This window comes from Suncus etruscus, chromosome 14 (assembly GCF_024139225.1).
Source record: "Suncus etruscus isolate mSunEtr1 chromosome 14, mSunEtr1.pri.cur, whole genome shotgun sequence".
NCBI classification, from domain to species: domain Eukaryota; kingdom Metazoa; phylum Chordata; class Mammalia; order Eulipotyphla; family Soricidae; genus Suncus; species Suncus etruscus.
In genome coordinates, this window is record NC_064861.1 from 18,769,514 (window position 1) to 18,775,935 (window position 6,422).

A 6,422-nucleotide genomic window follows, 5' to 3' on the forward strand; every position below is an offset into this window, starting at 1 on the left:
ATACCTCATTAGATCTAGAATGTGCTTATCATACCCTCCCCCTTCCCCTGCCCCTGGTCCCATGTCCTATATAATGACACTTGGGTGAAACTAGCTATTCTTGTAGGGAATCCCATATAACAACTTTGTCTCAGGAGTAGAACCTTTTTTTCTGCCAGGGATCATTTGTTTATTTATAACATTGTTTGTGGCCCTTGGGCCATGAGCATACATGTCTGTCTCATCGTGTACTGGGGTCTGACCACATGATTTCAAAAGCCTTATAATGCCTATGGATTGTTTCTTTTGAATTCATTTAGGTTTTATATTTTTTGTTTCTCACATCCAAAATTAAGCTTGAACATTTATGAAATAAATATTAATTTTTTCCTCTGGAATATCTAATCATTGGGTCACCATTTATTCTGTTTCCCATCTGTCCCTAGTAACTGAATACTGATTCTCATCATCAAGATTTTCTGATTTTGACACATCATCTGTAAGTTAAGTATCACATTAGAATAGACAGAGAATTCGTTTGTTCCATCTTTAAGGACATAAATCTAATAACTTGATTGTATACTTATCAAAGGTTTGTTAATATGAAGGTTGTTGTAATTGTATTATAAATTAATATTGGTTATGTAAGTCATTTCTTTTTCTTTTTTTTGTTTGGTTTTTGGGTCACACCCGGCAGTACTCAGGGGTTAGCTCTACGCTCAGAAATCGCTCCCGGGGGCCGATGAGGTGGCGCTAGAGGTAAGGTGTCTGCCTTGCAAGCGCTAGCTAAGGAAGGACTGCAGTTCAATCCCCCGGCGTCCCATATGGTCCCCTGAAGCCAGGGGCAATTTCTGAGCGCTTAGCCAGGAGTAACCTCTGAGCATCAAACGGTGTGGCCCAAAACAACAACAACAACAACAACAACAACAACAAATCGCTCCCGGCAGGCTTGGGGGACCAAATGCGATGCTGGGACTCAAACCACCATCCTTCTGCATGCAAGGCAAACGCCTTACCTCCATGCTATCTCTCTGGCCCTTAAGTCGTTTCTACTTCCAATAATCTATATAAAACTTCAGTAACTGGGTATAATCCTGAGTAAAGTATTCCACTTTAAGTTTGACTTAAGTTAAAGTTACTTCTTTACTAGTCTGTATTAAAATGATATGTGTGAATCAGTTTAGAGGTTAAGGCACTTGCATTGTATGTTGTCAGCCCTAGTTTGATGTCTAGCACCCCCGAAAGCAACCCTAAATACAGAGCCAGGAGTATCCTTTAAGATTGGTGCAGTGACTCAACTTGCCCTCCAACAAATAATAAACATCAAACCAAGAAAACAGTGTGTATAAAAAAAATATATTTTTACCAAAAATTATGTGATTTTCTATTATTTGAATTCAAGTAAAGAAAGAATGGTAAAAGTTTGCAAATGTAATCATTTCAAATCAGTTGTATAAATTCATTGGTATTTTAAAATGTTAGGCATAGTTTACTTAAAACAACTTCTTTCCAGGGTCTGGAATGATAGCACAGCGGGGATGCCATTAGCCTTGCATATGGTCAATCCAAGTTTCATCTCTGGCATCCTATATGGTCCCCAAGCCTGCCAGGAATAACCCCTGAGCACTGGATGTGGTATCTGCAGGAAGTCTTTCTAATATCAAAAGTAATCTCATTACATTACGAAAAATTTAAAAAATAGACAAGCTTGAAGAAGAGAAAAAAATCTTCTCACACTGATTGACTGCAGTGAGGAGAGAGCCCAGAGAGAAGCGGGATAAACATGGATGTTACTGTGAGGAGATTCAGGGAACTTATTAAATTGTATCAGGAAATGTCCTGCACCAGGTCAGTCAGCTCCACTTTGTTCCCGGGCTGTACATTTATTCTAGTTAATCAGCCCCAGCACATCCTATAAAAACATCATTAAAGTGCATTCTGAAGATTCAACCATTATCAGTCTCCTATATAGCCTACCTGATAAAGACTTTATAGAGGAAATGTTAAGGATGTTCAAAGAACTCAAGGAAACCATGGAATGGGCAGTCAATAAGGTTCAAGATAATATGAGAGTAGAAATGAGAAAACTTAAAACCAGGGCTGTGGAGTCGGAGTCAGAGGAAATTTTGAGTACCTGGAGTCGGAATTGGAGCATTTATCTACCTACTCCACAGCCCTGCTTAAAACAGAAATAACAGAAATGAAAAACTTGGTAGGCTAACTGAAAAACTCACTGGAAGACTGGAGTAACAGCTGCTGAAGACAGAATCATTGAGTTGTAAAATAAGCAGCATCACACCTCCATCTAATAGAAGAAATTAAAAAAGCCTTAAAAATAAATGAAGAGGAGATAGAAAATATTTAAAATAATTGATCAGAAAACTATGAAACTCTAGAACATTTTCAACAGAAACAACATGAGTTATTGGGGACCCAGAATACCAGGAAGAAAACCTTCATGAAGAATCAATAGTCAGACAGCATTCCTGAGTAGTTCACAGAGCTGAGGAGTGCATACACTCATATGTTGGATGCCTGAAGAGTACCAGCCAAAAGTGACCCAAACCAAAGCACCTCAAGGCAATCCTAGTCACAGTGATGAAAACCATAGATAGAGAAAGACTACTCAAAGCAGTAAGAACAAAGAAGGACAATAACATACTAGGCAGCATCACTGATATTTACAGCAGACTTATCACAAGTAATTCTCCAGATCCAAAGGCAGTGGTGGAAATAGTGAAAAAAAACTTAATGACATGAACACCTCACTGAGAATAATTTAACCAGACAGACTTTCATTTAGGTTTAAAGAACACCCCTCTTCACCAGCGCAATATTCCCATTACTAATGCCCCCCACCGCCTGTATTCAAGACAGGCATTCTACTTCTCTCACTCACTACCATTGTTATGATAGTTGTTAATGTGGTTATTTCTCCAACTGCACTCACCACTCTTTGTGATGAGCTTCATATCGTGAGCCAGTCCTTCTGGCTCTCATCTCTATTGTCTTTAGGCATTATTACAATAATGCCTCTTATTTTTCTTAAAACCCATAGATGAGTGAGACTATTCTGTGTCTATCTCTCTTCCTCTGACTTACTGTGTCCATCCATGTATTGGAAAATTTCATGACTTCATCTCTCTTGATGGCTGCATCATATTCCATTGTGTATATGTACCGCAGTTTTAAAAAATACATTATTACTGCCACTGGTTGCTTTCAGACATTTTGATATGTGCCATTATCACTAGTATAAATGATACCTCATCATCATTCTGACTTGCATTTGCCTGATAATAAGTAATGATGGACACTTTTTGTATGTGCCTATTGGCTATCCATATGTCTTCTTCAAGGAAGTATCTATTCCATTTTATCTTTTAACAGTTCTGGTGTTAGAGCAGGAAAGGCAGAGTCTCTAAGAACACGTGGGAGCAAAGAACAGCCTGATATAGGAGCCCCGTGAGTTCCTGTTTTTTTTTCTTTCTTAGTTTCTGGAAGGCTTGGCTAAGTCCCTCTCACATTCTGTTGCTCCATCTTTTGTATTGAAGCATTAAGACTTTATCCGAATAATACTTTCCAAACCCCTCCAGAGTTGGATTGCTTCTGACTTAAAAAGCCAGGCTCAAGTTGGCTGGTGACAATTGATATCTGGAACTGAACCCAATTCCAGTGTGAGAAATATTTTGAGTACCTGAATGAGACCTCTCACTAGTACCAAAACCTGCAGAGTATGATGGGAACGTGAAAGGAAGCATCGAAGAATGAGAATTATCACCAAAGTGAGTCCACCTGGACTTCTATCTGGACATCTCTGTACTGCTTGGCCTAGACAGTAAGGTCATCTTCCCCTTAGTTTCCAAATTCAAATTGACAGGAAGAACAACAAATCAATGGTTATTGATCTATCCCTCCCACAGTCAACTATAGCCTTTCAACTGATCTTATTTTGTGTTCTGAAGGTTAGGTTTTACAACTGTCTGGTTGGAGGCACTCAAAATGTGCCCCCTAGAAATGTGGTGGACTGTTTTCCATATTCAGAAATAGAATGGTCTAACTCTTTCTCTCTTCTTGTGGTGCTGGGAATTGAATCCAGGGATTCCCACGAAGAAGACAAGTGATCAACAGATGACCACATCCCTGACCATTGTATGAGTATTTAAATTAGTTTTTGGCATTGCTTTGAATCTTTTCCCTTTGTTTGGGGTTCCCTCTCATATCTATAGGGTTGCACAGTAGTATAGGAATTTGTACAGATCTGACCTTGTTACTGTTCTTCAAGAAATGTGTTTTGCCCTTGTTCTCAGTTTTATTTAATTTCTATCATCTGATAGTAATTCATTCAATAATTATTAACAAGTTCAGTCATGTGGTAGGCACCGTGATAAGCACTGAGATAGAGAGGTATTGAAATGACTTCTGACTCTCAGGCACTCCCAGCTTCATTGGGGGAAACCAGAAAGAGAGAAGCTATAAAGTGCAGAGGTGCCATTGATGACAGTAGGTGCTAAGGCTCTGGCCTGCCACACACAAAACTGGTGGGTCTTTTCCAGAGGTTCATATGCTTTAGTCAGTAAATAGGACTGGACATAAGAGGAAATCCGTGGTTTAGAGAAAGGGGTAAGCTTTGTCTGTGGTTCTGGAACTATGATTCTGGGTAGCATCTAGAAATGACTGAGGACTAGTCTGAAAGGAAGGTAGGTTTTGAGGAGCTTTTTTGTTGTACAGAGGAGTTCACTTTATTTTTTGGAAGGGCTTTCCAGGAAGTACCCAGGTGACCCAAGGATGCCTCTTGGTGATTCTCAGCCAACTGGATAATGGGTTAATGGTTTAATGCAAAAGGTTAAGGATGTGGAGATGCCCTGTCATACTGGTGATTACATGGTCTACTAGGTGATGCTCAGAGGCCTTCCGGGCAATGTCAGGAGATCATTAGAAGACTACATGGTACCAGACACCAGGTATATATGCCTTAATTTCAGTACTATCTCTCACTCTCTAGATTATTTCTGCAGAAGGACATCTCATACTTGTCTTTTGGTAGTAGCTCTGATATCAGCATGGAGGATGAATCTAGAGATGTGCGGGAAAGCTCTTAGAAGATGGTAGTGACTTTGAAATCAGAAGCAATAAAGAGTGGAGTAGATCAAAGAGGGCAGCAGTTAAAGGAGTCCCAAGAATAACTGCAGGACCAGGAGAGAGGTCAGTTAGTGAACACAGGATGAAATACTTAACTCCCACCATTTCTGCTCTTCCAACCCAAACCATTGCTTTAGAGGCAGTCCAATACCTTTTCATTTGCAAGTTCCTGAAGAGCTATCTATTCTTAGAGTCTAAAGAAGACAGCTACCTTCCCAAGCAAGAAGCTAATATTTTATGCATTGGGTCTGTTTTGAAAATGCTCTATGAGCTATCATTCTCAAGCTTTTTAAGTGTTCTTCTTTTCTTCTTCTTTATCTTACAATGTAAAACTTGGACCTTATGCCAATGAAATATTTCACCAATGATATCTTAAATAAAAACTACCATATTGGGGCTGGAGAGATAGTATGGAGGTAAGGCGTTTGCCTTGCATGCAGAAGGTCGGTGGTTCGAATCCTGGCATCTCATATGGTCCCCTAAGCCTGCCAGGAGCGATTTCTGAGCGTAGAGTTAGGAATAACCTCTGAGCGCTGCCGGGTGTGACCCAAAACCCAAAACCAAACAAACAAACAAAAAAAAAAAAACCTACCATATTTTATTGGATAAATGTCACAAATTTTATGCCCCAATTTTAATTTTTGTACAAAAGTGGGGCTCGACCATTCATGTAGGACTTGAAAACCTGTATCATCAGCATTACTGAGCAAAATCAAACCAACAGAACAACAAAGCCCCATGCAATGTGAGGATAGTGTGGGGGAAATACAGGTAGATATGAAGTAGATCTGGTTCTGGTTCATCAGGGGTAGAAGATCCAGAATCCAGGACCCAAGTCTGGTTAGGATTTCAGGAAACAAAAACAGTTTGCAAGTTTTGGACTTGGTTATGGGTTTTGGAGTCCTAGAATGGTGGCTGAACCACTGCTCTGCCACTCAGCTGAGTTGAGTAACAGGAAAGGAAAATTGAGTTCAGCCTCAATATTCCCTTCTGTGAAATAGGGCTAGTTGATGCTTTTATTGGAAGGCTATTGTGAAAGGCTATTGTGGAAGAAACATAAGAGGCTGCATATACAAATCTTAGGCACTTATTAAGGGATCTCCAGATTGGGTCTATTAGTCACTTTTTATGGTCGAGTTTTGGACAGGGGGAGAGCCCACCTAGGCTTTTATGCTTCCTCCTTCATAAACCGACTGTTGCCTGTTTTAGTCTATGAGTCTATTAATGTTTAATGTGTGGGTGTCAGTTGCTGTAAACTGAGTACCCTCCCTGCTACAACGTGAATTAATTATATGCAGGAG